The sequence below is a fragment of the Vanacampus margaritifer genome, chromosome 14, assembly GCF_051991255.1.
Source record: "Vanacampus margaritifer isolate UIUO_Vmar chromosome 14, RoL_Vmar_1.0, whole genome shotgun sequence".
Classification (NCBI taxonomy): domain Eukaryota; kingdom Metazoa; phylum Chordata; class Actinopteri; order Syngnathiformes; family Syngnathidae; genus Vanacampus; species Vanacampus margaritifer.
Window position 1 is genome coordinate 17,459,602 of NC_135445.1, and position 23,754 is coordinate 17,483,355.

The window sequence follows — 23,754 nt, forward strand, 5'->3', positions numbered from 1 at the left end:
CAGTACTGAACAAGGAGACGCCCGGTTAACTCAGTCGGTAGAGCATGAGACTCTTAACCTCAGGGTCGTGGGTTTGAGCCCCACATTGGGCAGCAGCTTGTTTTGTGGGATGCTTTGTTTTAGGTCTATTCAAGACTCCATACCAGATTTAAAGACAAAATATTTACCTATTAATCTCAGGGTTATGGTTTCAAGCCCCACATTGGAGGATCCTTTGTTTTATGGAATGTTTTGTCTATACGCAAGCGTATTTTAGACTCCAAACCAAATCTAAAGACACAGTACTGAACAAGGAGAGCCCGCATTAGCTCAGTCGGTAGAGCATGAGAATTTTAGTCTCATGGTCGTGGGTTTTAGATCCACGTAGTTTTTTTTTGTTTTGTTTTAGGCTTATTCTAGACTCCAAATCAGATTTAAAGACACAGTAGTAAACAAATTGAAGCCTTGTTTGTTTAGTTGGTAGAGCATGAGACTCTTAATCTCAGGGTTGTGGGTTCGAGCCCCACATTGGGCGGTGGGATGTTTTGTCTTGTTTTAGGCATACAGTATTCTAGACTCCAAACCAAATTTGAAGGCACAGTACTGAACAAGAAGTATCCCGCTTAGCTCAGTCGATAAAGCATGAGACCCTTAATTTCAGGGTTGTGGGTTCAAGCCTCACATTGGCCAGCAGTTTGTTTTGTGGGATGTTTTGTCTTAAGGCATATTCTAGACTCCAAACGAGATTTAAAATCATTGGACTGTTCAAGTACAAGCCTGATTAGCTCAGTCGGTAGCGCATGAGACTCTTAATCTCAGTGTCATGGGTTCAAGGCCCACATTGGAAGATGTTTTTTTTTTATGGAATATTTTGTCTATTCTTAGACATTTTCTAGACTCCATACCAGATTTAAAGTAACATAACAGAATAAGTATAACCCTGGTTAGCCAAGTCGGTAGAGCATGAGACTCTGAAACTCAGATTCCTGGGTTAGAGCCTCACATTGGTCGATAGTTAGTTTTGTGTGATGTTTTGTCTTGATTTAGGCTTATTGTTAAATACCTGTTTAGCTCACTCAATGGAGCATAAGACTCTTAATCTCAGGGTCATGGGTTCAACCCCCACATTAGACGATTGTTTGTTTCATGGAATGTTTTGTCTGTACTTAGGCCTATTCTAGACTCCATACCAGTTTTCTTTTTCTTTTTTTTCTTTTTGGAGAGCTCAGTATTGTTCATTCGGTAATTTTACCGATTTGACATGTCATCATCATTGGTTTGGAGTCTAAAATACACTTAGGATTTAAGACTAAACATCCCACAAAACAAACTTCCGCCCAATGTGGGGTTCAAACCCACGACCCTGAGATCAAGAGTCTCATGCTCTACAAACTGAGCTAAGCAGACTTCCACTTGTTCAGTACAATGATTTTAACAAAACATAGTTAACGTCTTTTGTGGTCCGTAGGATTTTACTAAATGTTATTAAACGTTTTTGGAGGTCAAAGAGTCTCATGCTCTACCGACTGAGCTAAACGGGTACCTTCTTGTTCAATACTGTGTTTTTAAATCTGGTATGTTTTGAACACACCTAAGACAAAACATCTGACTAAATATACAAGCACCCAATGTGGGGCTCAAACCCACGAACATGAGATTTAGAGTCTCATGCTCTACCGACTGAGGTAACCAGACTTGTACTTGTTTAGTACAATGATTTTAAATCTGGTTTGGAGTCTATAATATGCCTCAAACAAGACAAAAAATCACAGAAAACAAAACTTCCGCCAAATGTGGGGCTCAAACCCACAACCCTCAGATTAAGAGTCTCATGCTCTACCGAATGAGCTAACCGTGAGTCTTCTTGTTCAGTACTGTGTCTTTAAATCTGGTATGGAGTCTATAATATGCCTAAACAAAACATCCCCCAAAAGAAATAACTGCCCAATATGGGGCTGTACTTTCCTAAGATTAAGAGTCTCATGCTCTACTGACTGAGCTAACCGGACTTCTTCTTGTTCAGTACTGTGTCTTTAAATTTGGTTTGGAGTCTAAAATACACAGGATTTAAGACAAAACATCCCACAAAACCAACCGACATACAATGTTGGTCTTGAACCCACAACCCTGAGATTAAGAGTCTCATGCTCTACCAACTGAGATAACCGGGTATCTTCTTGTCAAGTACTGTGTCTTTAAATCTGGTATGGAGTCTCGAATACACCTAAAACAAAACATCTGACTAAACAAACGCACAGAATGTGGGCTTTGAAGTCACGACCCTGAAATTAAGAGTCTCATGCTCTACAAACTGAGCTAAATGGGGGTTAACTAGAGCAGTACTGTGTCTTTAAATCTGGTATGGAGTCTGGAATACACCCAAAACAAAACGTCTGACTAAATATACAAGCACCCAATGTGGGTCTCCAGCCCACAAGCGTGAGATTAAGAGTCTCATGCTCTACCGACTGAGCTAACCAAACTTGTACTTGTTCAGTACAATGATTTTAGATCTAATTTGGAGTCTATAATATGCCTAAAACAAGACAAAACGTCCCACAAAACAAACTTCCGTCCAATGTGAGGCTCAAACCGACGACCCTGAGATTAAGAGTCTCATGCTCTACCTACCGACTGAGCTAACCAGGTTTCTTCTTGTTCAGTGCTGTGTCTTTAAATTTGGTTTGGAGCCTAAAATACACAGGATTTAAGACAAAACAACCCGCACAACCAACTGACACCAAATTTTGGTCTTGAACCCACGGCCCTGAGGGTAAGAGTCTCATGCTCTACCGACTGAGTTATTCGGGAATCTTCTTGTTAAGTACTGTGTCTTTAAATCTGGAATGGAGTCTCAAATACACCTAAAACAAAACATCTGACTAGATATACAAGCAACCAATGTGGGGTTCCAACCCACGACCGTGAGATTAAGAGTCTAATGCTGTACCGACTGAGATAACAAACTTGTACTTGTTCAGTACAATGATATTAAACCTGGTTTGGAGTCTATAATATGCCTAAAACAAGACAAAACATCCCACAAAACAAACTTCCGGCCAACGTGCGGCTCAAACCGACGACCCTGAGATTAAGAGTCTCATGCTCTACCTACCGACTGAGCTAACCTGGCTTCTTCTTGTTCAGTACTGTGTCTTTAAATTTGGTTTGGAGTCTAAAATACACAGGATTTAAGACAAAACGTCCCCCAAAACCAACTAATATCCAATGTTGGTCTTGAACCCACGACCCTGAGATTAAGAGTCTCATGCTCTTTTTTTTTTTCTTCTGTTTTTTTATGGAGAGCTCAGTATTGTTCATTCGATTTGACATGTCATCATTGCTCTCCTCTTTTCTTTTTTCTTAATTTTTTTTTATACATATATATATATATATATATATATATATATATATATATATTTTTTTTGTATGTGGGTGAGTATGTGTATGTGCGTGTGTGTGTGCGAGCGTGCGTGCGTGTGTGCGAGCGTGTGTGTATTCATCAGTTCACCTAAAACCTATTAAAAAAAATCCCATACTAATAATATAATATAATAATAAATTGCCAAATGCAGAAACATCAATGTAAGTTATCACGATGCGGTGGCTCTCGCTAACAGACAGAATTAAGTAACCAGAATTAGGTTAAAAAATTCTATATACGTAGAGCATGTTTCTATAAATTTTGATATTTGGTTTTTATTTGAGGCAGATATTTTTTCCATTAAAATGTGATTTATGAGGAGGTTAGACCATTGGTTGATATTCAGTTTGTTTATTTTTCCACTTAGCAAGAATTGTTTTTTTTGCGATAGTAAGGGCTACAAGTGTAGATTGAAATTGTTTATGTGGTAAGTCAGTTGTTGTTAGGTCACCTAGCAAACACAAGTTTGGAGATAAAGGTATCCTACAGTCCAAAATAGCGGAAAGTTTTTCTAAGACTTTAGTCCAGAAATACATAACCGGAGTACATAACCATAAAGCATGAACATAAGTGTCTGTAGTGTTTTGTAAACATTGGAGACAAATGTCGGAGTCTGAGAGTCCCATTTTTTTCATCATATATTGAGTAATACATGCTCTGTGAATAATTTTATATTGGATAAGTTGTAAATTTGTGTTTTGTCATTTTAAATGCGTTTTCACAAACTTGAATCCAAAAGTCAGATTCCGGTGCTATAGACAAGTCTGTCTCCCATTTCGAGATGGGTAAAGACATTTTATCAGTATATGAAAGTAACTTAAATATTTTTGAAAGTTTTTTTTGTTGTTGTCGGAGAAAGCTTGTTAATATCTTTAGCTAAAACAAGCAGTTGGAGCGTACCCCGAAGTGTTGGAATTTGTTTCTTTATCATATTTTTAACTTGTAGATAATGTAAAAAATTTCCGTTTTTTATTTTGTATTTTTGGAGCAAGGATGTATATGATATAAACATATTATCTGAGAAGAGATGGTGGAGATGTGTAATTCCTTTCTGCTCCCACACACCTAAATAAAACGGTTGGTTGTTAATTGAAAGTCGGGGTTATGCCATAGGGGAGAAATTCCACAGGGCTCCACTTGGGCTTTTGTAATTTCTAGTGCCTTCCACCAGGCAGTCAGGGTGGCGGAAATCATTGGGTTTTTAAAACAATTATGTCACTTAATCGATGTTGTAATAAAGAGTAAAACTAGAAGTCTGAGGTTATTACAATCCTTCTGTTCTAGTTCCAGCCAACAGTTAGTGTCTCTTGGGTTGTGCCCATAGAACAATATATTGTAGCTGGTTAGCTATATAGTAGTACATCAAATTTGGTGCCTCTAGACCACCTTTGGATTTACTTTTCTGAAGAGTAGATAGACTAATCTTTGCTTTTTTTTTATTCCAGTAAAATTTTGTAACGGCTGAGTCCAACAGCTGGAACCATTTAGCCGTAGGTTTAAATTGAATCATTGAGAAAAAAATAGTTTATTTTGGGTAAAACCTTCATTTTAATGGTGGCTATTCGTCCTATTAGAGAAATAGGAAGATTATTCCAGCGCTCCAAGTCACTATAAATGTTATCCAGAAGTGGAGAAAAGTTTAAATGAATTAAATCAGTTAATTTAGGTGAGATTTTTATGCCTAAGTATTTTAAATTACCTACAGGGAATGAGTAGTGTGGGTCCTGGCTTGCAGGGTTCCATGAATTTTCTGTAATAGGTAGAAGTGTTGATTTTGTCCAGTTAATAGAATAATCTGATAACTGTGAGAATTTAGTTATTAAGTTAAATACTTCCCCTAACGAAGTAGCCGGCTTTTCTAAATAAAGTAAAATATCATCGGCATATAGATTTAAATTTCATGTTCTGTTACCCCAGAGTGAATTCCTTGAATCCTTCTTTCCTGGCGTATGGCTAATGCAAGTGGCCCAATAAATATTGCAAATAATAAAGGGGATAGTGGGCATCCCTGTCTTGTGCCTCTCTGTAAAGTAAAGCTCTGAGATATAATCCCATTAGTAGTAACTGTAGCTTTAGGAGAATCATATAATACTGATACCCAGTGGATAAATGATTTCCCAAAGCCAAATTTATTTAAAACAGCAAAGAGGAAGGACTAGTTAACTTTGTCGAAAGCTTTTTCTGCATCCAATGATATAATAACTGCCTTTTTATCATGCCGCTGTGACATGCTAATAAGGTTAAAGAGTCTCCTAATATTATTAGTAGAGTGACGATCTTTAATAAAGCCTGTTTGGTCGCTATGAATGATTGTCGAGATTACTCTTTCTAGTCAAGATGTGAAAGCCTTAGTGATAATTTTAATATCAGTATTAATAAGTGAAATCGGACGGTAACTTGATGAAAGGGTGGGGTCTTTTTCTGGCTTTAATAAAAGTTTAATTGCTGCTGTATTCATGTGTGGGCGTATGTAACCATTAGTTTTGATTTCTGTTACTACTCTTAAGAATAGTGGAGCAAGCATTAACCAGAAGTGCTTAAAAAATATAGCCGGATAACCATCCGGGCCAGGTGCTTTGCCATTAGGCATACTATCTAGCGCACTGTACAACTCGTTTATAGTAAGTGGCGCATCTAACGTGTCTTTATATGCGGTATTTAACTGAGGTATATTTAAGCTACTGAGGAATGCCTCAATATGCTCAGGGTTAGGCTTATTAGTTTCTGAGTATAGGTTGCGATAATAGTTATAAAAATTTTGATTAATTTCTTCTGGTGATTGTGTACATTCACCAGTTGTCCTTTTAATAGCCGTTATAAAACATTTTTCCCGATTGCGCTGAAGTTGGTTTGCAAGAAATTTACCTGATTTGTTATTATATTCAAAGGTGTTGTATCTCAATTGTTGTATTATAAATTCTGTCTTTTTAGTTAGCATATCGTCTAATTGTATTTTTGTATTTTGTAAGTCAATCCATATTTGGTTATTTGGGTTTATTGCGTACTCATCCATCAGTTGTTTAATTTTATCTTCCAAGTCTTTTTCTAATTTTTGCTCCTGTTTCTTTTTATAAGATGAATATGATATAATTTTACCTCTAATTACTGCTTTCCCAGCTTCCCAGAGAAGAGATGGGGATAGGTCTGAAGAATCATTTATTTCCAAAAAGTCTGCCCACTCTTTTCTTATAATTTTATCAAACTCTGCGTCGTTTAGCAGTGAGATGTTAAAACGCCATGTCGGTGGTGGTTTAAAGGTATAATCAACTTGTAGGGAAAGGGAGACTGGTGCATGGTCGCTAATAATAATAGGATGTATTTTTGTAACAGTTTTATCAGCAATAGAGTTATTTGTAAGAAAATAATCGATTCTTGAAAAAGACCTGTGCACAGCGGAAAAGAAGGTAAATTCCTTCTTATTTGGATTTTTAAGTCTCCAGCTGTCGACGAGGCGAAAATCATCCATATATTTCCGTATTACTTTAGTAGATTGTAATCGCCTTATACATGTTGTATTATTAGAACGGTCAATTTATAGATTTAAGACTGTGTTAAAGTCTCCTCCAACAATAATAGTAGAGTTCGCTGCTAAATCAAACAGCTGAGAGAAAAATTCATGGAAAAAGGGCGAATCATCATTATTAGGGGCATATAAATTACCAAGTGTATATATTTTATTAAATATAGTCACCTGAATAATAATGTATCGGCCCTCTGGTAACCTAAGCGAGATTTTTTATTTAAATATACTTTAGATATAGTTATGTATTTAATAATATATTTATAATATAGCCTAAACATAATGAGTATTCATTCGAACCCACGACCCTGAGATTAAGAGTCTCATGCTCTAACGACTGAGTTAAACACATTTCTTCTTGTTCAGTACAATACACCTAAGACTTAAGAAACTACCAGACAAACTCGGGCTCAAACACACAAACCTGAGATTAAGAGTTTCATGCTCTACCAACTGAGCTAACCAGACTTTAACTAGCTCAGGACTGTGTCTTTAAATCTTGTATGGAGTCTCGAATACTGTACACCTAAGACAAAACATCTGACGAAACAAACTAGCGAACAATGTAGGATTTTAACCCACGAACCTGAGATTAAGAGTCTCATGCTCTACAAACTGAGCTATCCGGGTATTAACTAGCTCAATACTGTGTCTTTAAATCTGGTATGGAGTCCGGAATACACCTAAAACAAAACATCTGACTAAACATACAAGCACCCAATGTTGGGCTTGAACCAACGACCGTGAGATTAAGAGTCTCATGCTCTACCGACTGAGCTAACCGTTGGTTTGGAGTCCATAATACAGACGCTCCCCTACTTACGAACATTCGAGTTGCGAACAACGGTACATACGAACATTTCTGCGCGTACAGTATGTCGAAAAATGTTTGGAAAGAAATGCTGTAAGTTAGATTTTGTATTGCGCGTAGTGCTTCTTTCCGCCGCTAATACCGACGATTGGCGCTGTGAGAGCTCATTGGAGGCTGAGCAACGTGGCGAGGAGGAGGAGGAAGAAAACGCCGGTCCCCATGAAGCAGGAAATAACTTTTGAAGCCGATTCCAGCGACGACGAAGAATCTCTCATGATATAAATTCCTCCTCTTCCTCCTCCTACATCATCTCCTTAAGCATCGAGTACATCTTCCAAAAGTAAGTTAAACTTCATTTTATTTATCTTATTACGTACATGTACATACTGTGTGTGTGTGTCTCTCTCTCTCTCTCTCTCTCTCTCTCTCTCTCTCTCTCTAACATACGTAGTACAGTACAGTACTGTACGTATTCTCTCCATTTTATTAAGTTTTTTTCAGTACAAACCAATGCAGGTTACTTGTACAAGCCTTAAACATACTTATATAAACCTTCAATATACTTATATAGGCTTTAAACATAAATTATAATACAAAATATAGCACTGAAGCAATTTGCGAACAAATTCACCTTATGAACGAGTTACGTTCCGGACGATCGTTCGTAAGGTGAATTTGGAGAGCGTCTGTATGCCTAAAACAAAACAAAACATCCCACAAAATAAACTTCCACCCAATGTGGGGCTCAAACCCACGACCCTGAGATCAAGAGAATCATGCTCTACAAACTGAGCTAAGCACACTTCCACTTGTTCAGTACAATGATTTTAAATCTGGTTTGGAGTCTATAATATGCCTAAAACAAGACAAAACATCCCACATAACAGAACTTCCCCCCCAATGTGGGGCTTGAACCCACGACCCTGAGATTAAGAGTCTCATGCTCTACCGACTGAGCTAACCGGATGTCTTCTTGTTCATTATTGTGTCTTTAAATCTGGTTTGGAGTCTATAATATGCTTAAAACAAGACAAAAAATCCCGCAAAACAAACTTCCGCCCAATGCAGGGCTTGAACCCAAAACCCTGAGATGAAGAGTCTCATGCTCTACTGACTAAACTAACCAGGTATCAACTAGTTCAGTACTGTGTCTTTAAATCTGGTATGGGGTCTGGAATATGCCTAAATATGGACCCTGTATACGACCCTGAGATTAAGAGTCTCATGCTCTACAAAAGGAGCTATCTGGGTATTAACTAGCTCAATACTGTGTCTTTAAATCAAGTATGGAGTCTGGAATACACCAAAAACAAAACATCTGACTAAATATACAAGCACCCAATGTGGTGCTCGAACCCACAAACGTGAGATTAAGAGTCTCATTCTACTGAGAATCATGCTCTACAAACTGAGGTAACCAGACTTGTACTTGTGCAGTACAATGATTTTAAATCTGGTTTGGAGTCTATAATATGCCTAAAACAAGACAAAACATCCCACAAAACCAAACTTCCGCCCAATGTGGGGCTCAAACCCATGACCCTGAGATTAAGAGTCTCATGCTCTACCGACTGAGCTAACCAGGTGGATTCTTGTTCAGTACTGTGTCTTTAAATCTGATTTGGAGTCTATAATATGCCTAAAACAAGACTAAACATCCCTCAAAACAAATTTCCACCCAATGTGGGGCTCGAACCCACGACCCTCAGATTAAAAGTCTCATGCTCTACCGACTGAGCTAACCGGGGATCTTTTTATTAAGTACTGTGTCTTTAAATCTGGTATGGAGTCTCGAATACACCTGAAACAAAACATCTGACTAAACAAACAAGCGCAGAAGGTGGGATTTGAACCGACGACCCTAAGATTAAGAGTCTCACTCTCTACAAACTGAGCTAACTGTGTGTTAAGGAGCTCAGCACTGTGTCTTTAAATCTTGTATGGAGTCTGGAATACACCTCAAACAAAACATCTGACTAAACAAACTAGCGCACAATGTGGGATTTGAACCCACTACCCTGAGAGTAAGAGTCTCATGCTCTACCAACTGAGCTAACCGGGGATCTTCTTGCTCAGTACTGTGTCTTTAAATCTGGTTTGGAGTCTATAATATGCCTAAAACAAGACAAAAAATCCCACAAAGCTAAACTTCCGCCCAATGTGGGGCTCGAACCCACGACCCTGAGATTAAGAGTCTCATGCTTTACCGACTGAGCTAACCAGGGTCCTCGTTGGTTAATCCTGTGTCTTTAAATTTGGTTTGTAGTCTAAACTACATTTAGGATTTCAGACAAATCATCCCACAGAACCAACTGAGAGCCAATGTTGGTTTTGGACACAGGACCCCGAGATTAAGACTCTCATGCTCTACCGACTGAGCTAACCGGGTATTAAGTAGCTCAATACTGTGTCTTTAAATCTGGTATGGAGTCTTTAATATACCTAACCAGACTTGTACTTTGTTCAGTACAATGATTTTAAATCTTGTTTGGAGTCTATAATATGCCTAAAACAAGACGAAACATCCCACAAAATCAAACAAACCAATGTGGGGCTCAAACCTACGACCCTGAGATTAAGAGTCTCATGCTCTACCGACTGAGCTAACCAGGGGTCTTCTTGTTCATTATTGTGTCTTTAAATCTGGTTTGGAGTCTATAATATGCTTTAAAACAAGACAAAAAATCCCGCAAAACAAACTTCCGCCCAATGGAAGGCTTGAACCCATGACCGTGAGATTAAGAGTCTCATGCTCTACAGACTAAACTAACCAGGTATCAACTAGTTCAGTACTGTGTCTTTAAATCTGGTTTGGAGTCTATAAAATGCCTAAAACAAGACAAAACATCCCACAAAACAGATTTCCGCCCAATGTGGGGCTCGAACCCACGACCCTGAGATTAAGAGTCTCATGCTCTAGCAACTGAGCTAACCTGGCGTCTTCTTGTTCAGTACTGTGTCTTTAAATCTGGTTTGGAGTCTATAATATGCCTAAAACAAGACAAAACATCCCACAAAACAAATTTCCGCCCAATGTGGGGCTCGAAAACACGACCCTGAGATTAAGAGTATCATGCTATACCGACTGAGCTAACCGGGCTTCTTGTTCTTGAGTACTCTGTCTTTAAATCTGGTATGGAGTCTCGAATACACCTAAAACAAAACCTCTGACTAAACAAACTAGCGCACAATCTGGGATTAGAACCGACGACCCTGAGATTAAAAGTCTCACTCTCTACAAACTGAGCTAACTGTGTGTTAACTAGCTCAGTACTGTGTCTTTAAATCTTGTATGGAGTCTGGAATACACCTAAAACAAAAAATCTGACTAAACAAACTAGTGCACAATGTGGGATTTGAACCCATGACCCTCAGATTAGGAGTCTCTACCGACTGAGCTAACCGGGCGTCTTCGTGTACATTACTGTGTCTTTAAATCTGGTTTGGAGTCTATAATATGCCTAAAACAAGACAAAAAATCCCACAAAACAAATTTCCTCCCAATGTGGGGCTCGAACCCACGACCCTGAGATTAAGAGTCTAATGCTCTACAGACTGAGCTAACAGGGCTTCTTCTTGTGCCGTACTGTGTCTTTAAATTTGGTTTGGAGTCTAAAATACACTTAGGATTTAAGACAAAACATACCACAAAACCAACTGACAGCCAATGTTGGTCCTGAACCCATGACCCTGAGATTAAAAGTCTCATGCTCTACCGACTGAGCTAACCTGGCATCTTCTTGTTACGTACTGTGTCTTTAAATCTGGTATGGAGTCTAAAATACACAGGATTTAAGACAAAACATCCCACAAAACAAACTGACAGCCAATGTTGGTCCTGAACCCAAGACCCTGAGATTAAAAGTCTCATGCTCTACCGACTGAGCTAACCTGGCATCTTCTTGTTACATACTGTGTCTTTAAATCTGGTATGGAGTCTGGAATACACCTAAAACAAAACATCTCACTAAACAAACTAGCGCACAATGTGGGATTTGAACGCACGACCCTGAGATTAAGAGTCTCATTCTCTACAAATTGAGCTAACTGTGTGTTAAGTAGCTCAGTACTGTGTCTTTAAATCTTGTATGGAGTCTGCAATACACCTAAACAAAACATCTGACTAAACAAACTAGCGCAAAATGTGGGATTTGAATCCACGACCGTGAGATTAAGAGTCTCATGCTCTACCGACTGAGCTAACCAAACTTGCACTTGTCCACTACAATGATATTAAATCTGGTTTGGAGTCTATAATATGCCTAAAACAAGACAAAACATCCCACAAAACAAATTTCCACCCAATGTGGGGCTCGAACCCAGGACCCTGAGATTAAGAGTCTCATGCTCTACCGACTGAGCTAAACGGGCTTTTTCTTGTTCAGTACTGTGTCTTTAAATTTGGTTTGGAGTCTAAAATACACTTAGAATTTAAGACAAAACATCCCACAAAACCAACTGACTGCCTTCCAATGTTGGTCCTGAAACCCACGACCCTGAGATTAAAAATCTCATACTCTACCGACTGAGCTAACCCTGGCATCTTCTTGTTAAGTACTGTGTCTTTAAATCTGGTATGGAGTCTGGAATACACCTAAAACAAAACATCTGACTAAACAAACTAGGGCACAATGTGGGATTTGAACCCAATACCCTGAGATTAAGGGTCTCATGCTCTACCGACTGGATTTAGGATTTAAAACAAAACATCCCACAAAACCAATTAACAGCCAAGGTGGGATTTGAACCCACGACCCTCAGATTAAGAGTCTCTACCGATTGAGCTAACCAAGCTACTTCTTCGTCAGTACTCTGTCTTTAAATCTGGTATGGAGTCTCGAATACACCTAAAAGAAAACATCTGACTAAACAAACTAGCTCACAATCTAGGATTTGAACCGACGACCCTGAGATTAAGAGTCTCACTGTCTACAGACTGAGCTAACTGTGTGTTAACTAGTTCAGTACTTTGTCTTTAAATCTTGTATGGAGTCTGGAATACACCTAAAACAAAACATCTGACTAAACAAACTAGTGCACAATGTGGGATTTGAACCCACTAACCTGAGATTAAGGGTCTCATGCTCTACCGACTGGATTTAGGATTTAAGACAAAACATCCCACAAAACCAAATGACAGCCAATGTGGGATTTGAACACACGACCCTCAGATTAAGAGTCTCTACCAACTGAGCTAACCGGGGGTCTTCTTGTACAGTACTGTGTCTTTCAATCTGGTTTAAAGTCTATAATATGCCTAAAACAAGACAAAACATCCCACAAAACAAATTTCCAAACAATGTTGGGCTCGAACCCAGGACCCTGAGATTAAGAGTGTCATGCTCTACCGACTGAGCTAAGCGGGCTTCTTGTTGCTCAGTACTGTGTCTTTAAATTTGGTTTGGAGTCTAAAATACACTTATGCTTTAAGACAAAACATCCCACACAACCAACTGACAGCCAATGTTGGTCCTGAACCCACGACCCTGAGATTAAAAAACTCATGCTCTACCGAATGAGCTAACCTGGCATCTTCTTGTTTAGTACTGTGTCTTTAAATTTTGGTATGGCGTCTGGAATACACCTAAAACAAAACATCTGACTAAACAAACTAGCGCAAAATGTGGGATTTGAAAGCACGACCCTGAGATTAAGAGTCTCATGCTCTACAAACTGAGCTAACCAGGAATTAACTATCTTAATACTGTGTCTTTAAATCTAGTATGGAGTCTTTAATACACCTAAAACAAAACATCTGACTAAATATACAAGCACCCAATGTGGGGCTCGAACCCACGACTGTGATATTAAGAGTCTCATGCTCTACCGATTGAGCTAACCAGACTTGTACTTTGTTCAGTACAATGATTTTAAATCTGGTTTGGAGTCTATAATATGCCTAAAACAAGACAAAAAATCCCACAAAGCCAAACTTCCGCCCAATGTGGGGCTCGAACCGACGACCCTGAGGTTAAGAGTCTCATGCTCAACCGACTGAGATAACCAGGGATATTTTTATTAATTATTGTGTCTTTAAATCTGGTATGGAGTCTCGAATACACCCAAAACAAAACATCTGACTAAACAAACTAGCACACAATGTGGGATTTGAACCGACGACCCTGAGATTAAGAGTCTCACTCTCTACAAACTGAGCTAACTGTGTGCTAAGTAGCTCAGTACTGTGTCTTTAAATCTTGTATGGAGTCTGGAATACACCTAAAACAAAACATCTGACTAAACAAACTAGCGCACAATGTGGAAGTTGAACCCACTACCCTGAGAGTAAGAGTCTCATGCTCTACCAACTGAGCTAACCGGGCTTCTTCTTGTTCAGCACTGTGTCTTTAAATCTGGTTTGGAGTCTATAATATGCCTAAAACAAGACAAAACATCCCACAAAACCAATTGACAGCCAATGTTGGTCCTGAAACCACGACCCTGAGATTAAGAGTCTCATGCTCTACCGACTGAGCTAACCTGGCATCTTCTTGTTAAGTACTGTGTCTTTAAATCTGGTATGGAGTCTGGAATACACCTAAAACAAAACATCTGACTAAACAAACTAGCACACAATGTGGGATTTGAACACACAACCATGAGATTAAGAGTCTCATGCTCTACAAACTGAGCTAACCGGGCATTAACTAGCTCAATACTGTGTCGTTAAATCTGGTATGGAGTCTTTAATACACCTAAAACAAAACATCTGACTAAATATACAAGCACCCAAAGTGGGGCTCGAACCAACAACCATGAGATTAAGAGTCTCATGCTCTACTGATTGAGCTAACCAGACTTGTACATTGTTCAGTACAATAATTTTAAATCTGGTTTGGAGTCTATAATATGCCTAAAACAAGACAAAAAATCCCACAAAACAAATTTCCGCCCAATGTGGGGCTCGAACCCACGACCCTGAGATTAAGAGCGTCATGCTCGACCGAATGAGCTAACCAGGCTTCTCCTTATTCAGTACTGTGTCTTTAAATCTGGTTTGGAGTCTATAATACGCCTAAAACAAAACATCTGACTAAACAAACTAGCGGACAATCTAGGATTTGAACCAACAACCCTGAGATTAAGAGTCTCACTCTCTACAAACTGAGCTAACTGTGTGTAAACTAGCTCAGTACTGTGTCTTTAAATCTAAAAAAAAAAACACTACCCTGAGATTAAGGGTCTCATGCTCTACCGACTGGATTTAGGATTTAAGACAAAACATCCCACAAAACCAATTGACGGCCAATGTGGGATTAGAACCCACGACCCTCAGATTAAGAGTCTCTACCGACTGAGCTAACCGGGCGTCTTCGTGTACAGTACTGTGTCTTTAAATCTGGTTTGGAGTCTATAATATGCCTAAAACAAGACAAAATATCCCACAAAACAAATTTCCGCCCAATGTGGGGCTCGAACCCACGACCCTGAGATTAAGAGTCTCATGCTCTACCGACTGAGCTAACAAGGCTTCTCCTTGGTTAATCCTGTGTCTTTAAATTTGGTTTAGAGTCTAAACTACATTTAGGATTTAAAACAAGACATCCCACAAAACCAACTGACAGCCAATGTTGGTCTTGAAGCCACGACCCTAAGATTAGGAGTCTCACGCTCTACCGACTGAGCTAACCGGGCTGCTCCTTGTTCATTATTGTGTCTTTAAATCTGGTTCGGAGCCTATAATATGCTTAAAACAACACAAAAAATCCCGCAAAACAAATTTCCGCCCAATGCAGGGCTTGAACCCATGACCCTGAGATTAAGAGTCTCTTGCTCTACTGACTAAACTAACAGGGTGTCAACTAGTTCAGTACTGTGTCTTTAAATCTGGTATGGGGTCTGGAATACGCCTAAGTATGGACCCTGTATACGATCCTGAGATTAAGAGTCTCATAATCTACAAACTGAGCTATCTGGGAATTAACTAGCTCAATACTGTGTCTTTAAATCTGGTATGGAGTCTGGAATACACCTAAAACAAAACATCTGACTAAATATACAAGCATCCAATGTGGTGCTCAAACCCACGAACGTGAGATTAAGAGTCCCATGCTCTACCGACTGAGGTAACCAGACTTCTACCTGTTCAGTACAATGATTTTAAATCTGGTTTGGAGTCTATAATATGCCTAAAACAAGACAAAACATCCCACAAAATAAAACTTCCGGCCAATGTGGGGCTCAAATCCACGACCCTGAGATTAAGAGTATCATGCTCTACCAATTGATCTGACCGGGTGTCTTCTTGTTGAGTACTTTGTCTTTAAATATGGTTTGGAGTCTAAAATGCACAGGATTTAAGACAAAACATCCCACAAAATCAACTGACAGCCAATGTTGGTCTTGAACCCACGACCGTGAGATTAAGAGTCTCATGCTCTACCGACTGAGATAACCGTTGGTTTGGAGTCTATAATATGCCTAAAACAAAACATCCCACAAAACAAACTTCCGCCCAACGTGGTGCTCGAACCCATGACCCTGAGATTAAGAGTCTCACTCTCTACAAACTGAGCTAACTGTGTGTTAACTAGCTCAGTACTGTGTCTTTAAATCTAAAAAAAAAAACACTACCCTGAGATTAAGGGTCTCATGCTCTACCGACTGGATTTAGGATTTAAAACAAAACATCCCACAAAACCAATTGACGGCCAATGTGGGATTAGAACCCACGACCCTCAGATTAAGAGTCTCTACCGACTGAGCTAACCGGGCGTCTTCGTGTACAGTACTGTGTCTTTAAATCTGGTTTGGAGTCTATAATATGCCTAAAACAAGACAAAATATCCCACAAAACAAATTACCGCCCAATGTGGGGCTCGAACCCACGACCCTGAGATTAAGAGTCTCATGCTCTACCGACTGAGCTAACAAGGCTTCTCCTTGGTTAATCCTGTGTCTTTAAATTTGGTTTAGAGTCTAAACTACATTTAGGATTTAAAACAAGACATCCCACAAAACCAACTGACAGCCAATGTTGGTCTTGAAGCCACGACCCTAAGATTAGGAGTCTCACGCTCTACCGACTGAGCTAACCGGGCTGCTCCTTGTTCATTATTGTGTCTTTAAATCTGGTTCGGAGCCTATAATATGCTTAAAACAACACAAAAAATCCCGCAAAACAAATTTCCGCCCAATGCAGGGCTTGAACCCATGACCCTGAGATTAAGAGTCTCATGCTCTACTGACTAAACTAACAGGGTGTCAACTAGTTCAGTACTGTGTCTTTAAATCTGGTATGGGGTCTGGAATACGCCTAAGTATGGACCCTGTATACGATCCTGAGATTAAGAGTCTCATAATCTACAAACTGAGCTATCTGGGAATTAACTAGCTCAATACTGTGTCTTTAAATCTGGTATGGAGTCTGGAATACACCTAAAACAAAACATCTGACTAAATATACAAGCATCCAATGTGGTGCTCGAACCCACGAACGTGAGATTAAGAGTCCCATGCTCTACCGACTGAGGTAACCAGACTTCTACCTGTTCAGTACAATGATTTTAAATCTGGTTTGGAGTCTATAATATGCCTAAAACAAGACAAAACATCCCACAAAATAAAACTTCCGGCCAATCTGGGGCTCAAACCCACGACCCTGAGATTAAGAGTCTCATGCTCTACCAATTGATCTGACCGGGTGTCTTCTTGTTGAGTACTTTGTCTTTAAATATGGTTTGGAGTCTAAAATGCACAGGATTTAAGACAAAACATCCCACAAAATCAACTGACAGCCAATGTTGGTCTTGAACCCACGACCGTGAGATTAAGAGTCTCATGCTCTACCGACTGAGCTAACCGTTGGTTTGGAGTCTATAATATGCCTAAAACAAAACATCCCACAAAACAAACTTCCGCCCAACGTGGTGCTCGAACCCATGACCTTGAGATTAAGAGGCTCATGCTCTACCGACTGAGCTATCCGGGTATTAACTAGTTCAATACTGCGTCTTTAAATCTGGTATGGAGTCTGGAATACACCTAAAACAAAGCATCTGACTAAATATACAAGCACCCAATGTTGTGCTCAAACCGACGAACATGAGATTAAGAGTCTCATGCTCTACCGACTGAGGTAACCAGACCTGTACTTGTTCAGTACAATGATTTTAAATTTGGTTTGGAGTCTATAATATGCCGAAAACAAGACAAAACATCCCACAAAAACAAACTTGCACCCAATGTGGGGCTCGAATCCACGACCCTGAGATTAAGGGTCTCATGCTCTACCGACTGAGTTAACCAGGGATATTTTTATTAAGTACTGTGTTTTTAAATCTGGTATGGAGTCTCGAATACACCTAAAACAAAACATCTGACTAAAGAAACTAGCGCACAATGTGGGATTTGAACCCAGGACCCTGAGATTAAGAGTCTCATGCTCTACCGACTGGATTTTGGATTTAAGACAAAACATCCCACAAAAACAAATTTCCACCCAATGTAGGGCTCGAACCCACGACCCTGCGATTAAGAGTCTCATGCCCTACCGACTGAGCTAACCGGGCATCTGCTTGTTCATTATTGTGTCTTTAAATATGGTTTGGAGTCTACAATATGCTTAAAAAATCCTGCAAAACAAACTTCCGCCCAATGCAGGGCTTGAAACCATGACCCTGAGATTAAGAGTCTCATGCTCTACTGACTAAACTAACCAGGTATCAACTAGTTCAGTACTGTGTCTTTAAATCTGGTATGGGGTCCGGAATACGCCTAAGTATGGACCCTGTATACGACCCTGAGATTAAGAGTATCATGCGCTACAAACTGAGCTATCTGGGTATTAATTAGCTCAATACTGTGTCTTTAAATATGGTATGGAGTCTGGAATACACCTAAAACAAAACATTTGACTAAATATACAAGCACCCAATGTGGTGCTCGAACCCACGACATAGAGATTAAGAGTCTCATCCCACAAAACCAAATGACAGCCAATGCGGGATTTGAAACCACGACCCTGAGATTAAGAGTCTCATGCAGTATCGACTGAGCTAACCGGGCTTCTTCTTGTTCAGTACTGTGTCTTTAAATCTGGTTTGGACTCTATAATATGCCTAATACAAGACAAAACATCCCACAAAACCAATTTCCGCCCAATGTGGGGCTCGAACCCACGACCCTGAGATTAAGAGTCTCATGCTCTACCAACTGAGCTAACCGCGCAGCTACTTGTTCAGTACTGTGTCTTTAAATTTGGTTTGGAGTCTAAAATGCACTTAGGATTTAAGACAAAACATTCCACAAAACCAACTGACAGCCAATGTTGGCCTTGAACCCACGACCCTGAGATTAAGAGTCTCATGCTCTACCGACTGAGCTAACCTTTGGTTTGGAGTTTATAATATGCCTAAAACAAAACAAAACAAAACATCCCACAAAACAAACTTCCACCCAATGCGGGGCTCAAACCCACGACCCTGAGATCAAGAGTCTCATGCCCTACAAACTGAGATAAGCAGACTTCCACTTGTTGAGTACAATGATTTTAAATCTGGTTTGGAGTCTATAATATGCCTAAAACAAAACAAAACATCCCACAAAACAAATTTCCACCCAATGTGGGGCTTGAACCACCGACCCTGAGATTAAGAGTATCATGTTCTACCGACTGAGCTAACCGCGCAGCTTCTTGTTCAGTACTGTGTCTTTAAATTTTGTCTGGAGTCTAAAATGCACTTAGGATTTAAGACAAAACATTCCACAAAACCAACTGACAGCCAATGTTGGTCTTGAACCCACGACCCTGAGATTAAGAGTCTCATGCTCTACCGACTGAGCTAACCTTTGGTTTGGAGTTTATAATATGCCTAAAACAAAACAAAACAAAACATCCCACAAAACCAAATTTCCCCCCAATGTGGGGCTCGAACCCACGACCATGAGATTAAGAGTCTCAAAATCTTGTATGGAGTCTCGAATACACCTAAAACAAAGCATCTGACTAAACAAACTAGCGCACAATGTGGGATTTTAACCCACGACCCTGAGATTAAGAGTCTCATGCTCTACAAACTGAGCTATCCGGGTATTAACTAGCTCAATACTGTGTCTTTAAATCTGGTATGGAGTGTGGAATACGCCTAAAACAAAACATCTGACTAAATATACAAGCACCCAATGTGGGACCCAAACGCACGACCGTAAGATTAAGAGTCTCATCAATATCAATATCCTAAATAATTTATAGTCCAGTGGTCCATTTCACAAAGCAGGTCTAGTGAGAACCCTGAGTCTGTTAACCCTTAAATGAGAAAAATTCTGCATTTTCCATTTCAGAAAAGAAGGTGTTGAGGGTGTGATTGGAAGGCACGGACCTCACTAAAATTAGAACAATACACTAAAGGCTGGAAAATTACTGGAGAGCAAGGACATATGATGCAACCATGAAAGCAAAAATCATCTTGCACAGGACAGGAGTTGGGAGCCGCCTTAAGAAGCCGGCTGATTGCTGACTCCATGCAGGTGTTGCTGTAAATGAGCTCTGCCCCGCCTTAGTGTACTGCCCTGGCTGAGAGAGGGAGAGTGAGGGAACAGACAAGCCCACAACCACAACAGTAACCCCCCTCCCTTCCATGAAGGTAAGTCTTTTAAGAAACACAGCCTAAACATTCACATCAAACACGGGGTGAATGTTTCCCCTTGCTTTACTCGCTAGTGTTTAATTGTGAGAGCAGACCAGGTCAATTGAGGCCCCGCAGCAAAATACAGTAATGGCAGGCCAATATTTTTGCATGCGCACCATTGATTCACAGTATACTGTACAACCCATACATTTAACTAATGCATCCATATTTCAAATATTAATCAGATTTTGTTTCACTGCAGAAGGTAATTTAAACTTCTCATCCCAACTGACAGTATTTTTAGTATATGGTACCAAATCTCGTTCAAAAGTGTGAAAAGAAAGTAGTTGTGTTGTACTTTTTTCAAGCTTATAATCAAGTATGGAAACTCACATATATATGTTGTTTTAAAGTCAAGTAAAGCAAACTGTAATAAACAATCAGGGTTTTAAAATAACTTTTTTGATCACCAACCCCTGTTAGTTGCCAGCGAATCAGAATTTCGACCAGACTGGTTGCACTCTAGACGGTAGCATTATCAGCATTAGGGCACAGTATTTAAAAAAAAAAATGTAGAAGTCATTGTAGACTAAAGCATATCCAAGGTGGGCATTGTTTGAATTTGAACACATTAAGCTGCATTGTACAATGCTAATTACAAGTACCTTCGACATTGACTGGTAAGGCAGAACAACAATATGGAGGTAAATATGGTGCAAAACTCACTTGTAAAAAAAGTCTAAATTTGTATCTGTAAAAGTCGTGATTTGTAAATGTAAAAAAAAAAAAAAAAAAATTGTATCTGTAATAAAAATTTGTCCGTCCGTCCGTCTGTCTTCTTCCGCTTATCCGGGGTCGGGTCGCGGGGGCAGCAGCTTTAGCAGGGAAGCCCAGACTTCCCTCTCCCCAGCCACTTCAGCCAGCTCATCCGACGGGACCCCAAGGCGTTCCCAGGCCAGCCGAGAGACATAGTCTCTCCAGCGTGTCCTGGGTCGTCCCCGGGGCCTCCTGCCGGTAGGACATGCCCGGAACACCTCCCCAGGGAGGCGTCCAGGAGGCATCCGAACCAGATGCCCGAGCCACCTCAACTGGTTCCTCTCAACGTGGAGGAGCAGCGACTCGACGCTGAGTCCCTCTCGGATGACCTAGCTTCTCACCCTATCTCTAAGGGAGAGCCCGGCTACCCTGCGGAGGAAACTCATTTCGACCGCTTGTATCCGGGATCTTGTTCTTTCGGTCACGACCCACAGCTCGTGACCATAGGTGAGGACAGGAACGTAGATCGACCGGTAAATCGAGAGCTTTGCTCAGGAAAATGAGATGTCATCCCTTGATTGTGTCATTTGACAAATACCTCAGGCGTAGGTGGTATCACTTTCTTAGATGTGGTAATCATGAGCCAGTGTAATTAAGTAGGGGTGTGAATTGCCTAGTACGTGGCGATTTGATCCGTATCATGATTCGTAGGTCACGATTCTATTCAATACCAATTAATCCTGATACAAATCTATAAGTTGTTTATTGCGTGTGTTTGTTTGTTTTTAACTCAAATTTAGAAAATACTCATCAGTAAACTTGTACGTTTACACTGTAAGATTAGTATGAACATTTATTTATTTACTAATACTAAACTTCAGGCTCATAACTGTGAGCCACTGTATTTAACAAACAATCTGTTGAAATCTGTTTGATGTTTGAACAGCATTGAAATAAAATATTAAGGCTTAATGTCCATTAATATAACATTATTCCATGTTTAACGTATGAACCCTAACCCTAAAGTAAGACGTTTGGTTGAATATCTCCATTAAAAAAAATTGAGGTTTAAGAATAGATTCGGCCGCATATCAAATTGATTCAAGAATTGTGCTGTGCGCTGTAATTTCGTGATATATTGCTGAATCTTTTTTTTTTCAACACCCATATAATTAAGTCATTAGTATCAAACACTTCACAAAAAAGAACAGACATACTGCAACAAAATATTTACTGTATATTAAATCTGAAATATGATATACTATCCAATATGATAAACAATGCAATATTAGTTTAGGATTATTTACAGTCCAGCTGGTTTTCAAACCTCAACATCAAGAAGCTATATGACTTCCTTAGAGGATCTATCGGCGGACCCGTTACTTAAGCTGACCCATGAAATCTTTTCAGTGGTCCATCCTTGTTCCAAGATGTGTCTTTAAAACAATTTACTCCCTCCTTAAAACGGCTGCATAAGAACATCTTTTGAGTTGCTTCCAAAGATTTGAGGGACAACTTGGAGCTCCTAGTTGTATGTTTCAATTAAGACAATCGAGATGAGCCCTTTTGTGTGATTTGTAGTGCTGTAGTTGGTTGTTTCCCCCTCTTTTTTGGGAATGTCTTGTATTTGATCCATTAAACAATTATTTAATTAATGTATCTTTTCATTTTTCAGCTGTTCTTCACATGTGACAACACATCCTTTAAGTCACTCAAAAATCTCATGTTCCAGCTGTCTCTAATTGCTGTATGTAGCCTTCGCATATCTCTATATTTTCAGAATACACAAAATGTGGAATCAGCAGTCCGTGTGCTGCTTGACTGCTTAAGTCATCAGCTTGTAAGCACCACAAGTTCTACACCTGTTGCTCAACTGATTGATCTGAAACTGTTGGAGTTTGATTCAATGATGTAACGGAGATCTCCGGAATAAATCATCCTGCGCAGGAACTCTGTTCATTTCTTATCCCATAATTTGATTTATTGGACACGCAAAAGTATGGATTTTTAATATACCTTCTTCAGATGGTGACAACCTGACTACAGAGACGTTTGACGGTTGTGGCGTTCGCGGACGGTTTGAATTCCTGGCGCCATATTAACTGAGGTAAGTGGAGTAATTATCCACGTTTAAGGAATTCTTTCTGTTTGGGACCGCTCCGCCATGCGTTTTGTAAATAACTAAATCAAAGGTGGGATTTGTGTGAACAGAGGTATAAGTTTAAATTGTTTGGTTGTATGGAGTCCATGATTGTGGATTTTCCTACAGTATTTGAAAAATACACATGTGGTGACGAGCAATGTTTATGAAGATGCTGTCACGTTGAATTGAGTGCAACTGCATGGGGAAGTCATCTTAAAAAGCATTTTGTTTTTATAAGCGTTAGATATTTGGATAATTGGTTTGAAATCCATATATATGTGTTGAAGTTGTTTGGATAAGTGGTTTGAAGTCCACATATATGGGTTGAAGTTGAGAGGAAGTCAGCTTAAAAAGCATTTTTGTTTTTATAAGCGTTAGATATTTGGATAATTGGTTTGGAGTCCATATATATGTATTGAAGTTGAGAGGAAGTCAGCTTGAAAAGCATTTTTGTCTTTACAACAAAAGCATTTTGTTTTTACAAGCGATAGATTCTTGGGTAATTAGAAATGATCCTTGAATAAAATAAAGTCAGCGGATAGACGCAGCAGA

At 39.6% G+C, this 23,754-nt stretch overlaps 21 non-coding genes across 21 annotated transcripts; 2 read left to right on the forward strand and 19 right to left on the reverse strand.

The window, feature by feature from the left end:
- The first annotated feature begins 19 nt into the window (after positions 1–19).
- On the forward strand, positions 20–92 carry trnak-cuu (transfer RNA lysine (anticodon CUU)). Its single transcript has one exon. It is a non-coding gene; the product is annotated as a tRNA-Lys (tRNA).
- Positions 93–441: 349 nt separating this feature from the next.
- trnak-cuu (transfer RNA lysine (anticodon CUU)) lies at positions 442–514 on the forward strand. Its single transcript has one exon. It is a non-coding gene; the product is annotated as a tRNA-Lys (tRNA).
- Positions 515–1,313: 799 nt separating this feature from the next.
- On the reverse strand, positions 1,314–1,386 carry trnak-cuu (transfer RNA lysine (anticodon CUU)). The gene has a single exon. It is a non-coding gene; the product is annotated as a tRNA-Lys (tRNA).
- Positions 1,387–7,637: 6,251 nt separating this feature from the next.
- Positions 7,638–7,712, reverse strand: trnak-cuu (transfer RNA lysine (anticodon CUU)). Its single transcript has one exon. It is a non-coding gene; the product is annotated as a tRNA-Lys (tRNA).
- Positions 7,713–8,628: 916 nt separating this feature from the next.
- trnak-cuu (transfer RNA lysine (anticodon CUU)) lies at positions 8,629–8,701 on the reverse strand. The gene has a single exon. It is a non-coding gene; the product is annotated as a tRNA-Lys (tRNA).
- A 546-nt stretch (positions 8,702–9,247) lies between these two features.
- On the reverse strand, positions 9,248–9,320 carry trnak-cuu (transfer RNA lysine (anticodon CUU)). Its single transcript has one exon. It is a non-coding gene; the product is annotated as a tRNA-Lys (tRNA).
- An 87-nt stretch (positions 9,321–9,407) lies between these two features.
- On the reverse strand, positions 9,408–9,482 carry trnak-uuu (transfer RNA lysine (anticodon UUU)). Its single transcript has one exon. It is a non-coding gene; the product is annotated as a tRNA-Lys (tRNA).
- Positions 9,483–9,723: 241 nt separating this feature from the next.
- On the reverse strand, positions 9,724–9,796 carry trnak-cuu (transfer RNA lysine (anticodon CUU)). The gene has a single exon. It is a non-coding gene; the product is annotated as a tRNA-Lys (tRNA).
- Positions 9,797–9,886: 90 nt separating this feature from the next.
- trnak-cuu (transfer RNA lysine (anticodon CUU)) lies at positions 9,887–9,959 on the reverse strand. The gene has a single exon. It is a non-coding gene; the product is annotated as a tRNA-Lys (tRNA).
- Positions 9,960–10,274: 315 nt separating this feature from the next.
- Positions 10,275–10,350, reverse strand: trnak-cuu (transfer RNA lysine (anticodon CUU)). Its single transcript has one exon. It is a non-coding gene; the product is annotated as a tRNA-Lys (tRNA).
- Positions 10,351–10,599: 249 nt separating this feature from the next.
- Positions 10,600–10,672, reverse strand: trnak-cuu (transfer RNA lysine (anticodon CUU)). The gene has a single exon. It is a non-coding gene; the product is annotated as a tRNA-Lys (tRNA).
- A 559-nt stretch (positions 10,673–11,231) lies between these two features.
- trnak-cuu (transfer RNA lysine (anticodon CUU)) lies at positions 11,232–11,304 on the reverse strand. Its single transcript has one exon. It is a non-coding gene; the product is annotated as a tRNA-Lys (tRNA).
- Positions 11,305–11,870: 566 nt separating this feature from the next.
- On the reverse strand, positions 11,871–11,947 carry trnak-cuu (transfer RNA lysine (anticodon CUU)). Its single transcript has one exon. It is a non-coding gene; the product is annotated as a tRNA-Lys (tRNA).
- An 85-nt stretch (positions 11,948–12,032) lies between these two features.
- trnak-cuu (transfer RNA lysine (anticodon CUU)) lies at positions 12,033–12,105 on the reverse strand. The gene has a single exon. It is a non-coding gene; the product is annotated as a tRNA-Lys (tRNA).
- A 1,401-nt stretch (positions 12,106–13,506) lies between these two features.
- trnak-cuu (transfer RNA lysine (anticodon CUU)) lies at positions 13,507–13,579 on the reverse strand. The gene has a single exon. It is a non-coding gene; the product is annotated as a tRNA-Lys (tRNA).
- Positions 13,580–13,984: 405 nt separating this feature from the next.
- On the reverse strand, positions 13,985–14,057 carry trnak-cuu (transfer RNA lysine (anticodon CUU)). The gene has a single exon. It is a non-coding gene; the product is annotated as a tRNA-Lys (tRNA).
- Positions 14,058–14,623: 566 nt separating this feature from the next.
- trnak-cuu (transfer RNA lysine (anticodon CUU)) lies at positions 14,624–14,696 on the reverse strand. The gene has a single exon. It is a non-coding gene; the product is annotated as a tRNA-Lys (tRNA).
- A 436-nt stretch (positions 14,697–15,132) lies between these two features.
- Positions 15,133–15,205, reverse strand: trnak-cuu (transfer RNA lysine (anticodon CUU)). Its single transcript has one exon. It is a non-coding gene; the product is annotated as a tRNA-Lys (tRNA).
- A 1,333-nt stretch (positions 15,206–16,538) lies between these two features.
- trnak-cuu (transfer RNA lysine (anticodon CUU)) lies at positions 16,539–16,611 on the reverse strand. The gene has a single exon. It is a non-coding gene; the product is annotated as a tRNA-Lys (tRNA).
- A 1,561-nt stretch (positions 16,612–18,172) lies between these two features.
- On the reverse strand, positions 18,173–18,245 carry trnak-cuu (transfer RNA lysine (anticodon CUU)). The gene has a single exon. It is a non-coding gene; the product is annotated as a tRNA-Lys (tRNA).
- A 585-nt stretch (positions 18,246–18,830) lies between these two features.
- Positions 18,831–18,903, reverse strand: trnak-cuu (transfer RNA lysine (anticodon CUU)). Its single transcript has one exon. It is a non-coding gene; the product is annotated as a tRNA-Lys (tRNA).
- Between the last annotated feature and the right edge of the window lie 4,851 nt (positions 18,904–23,754).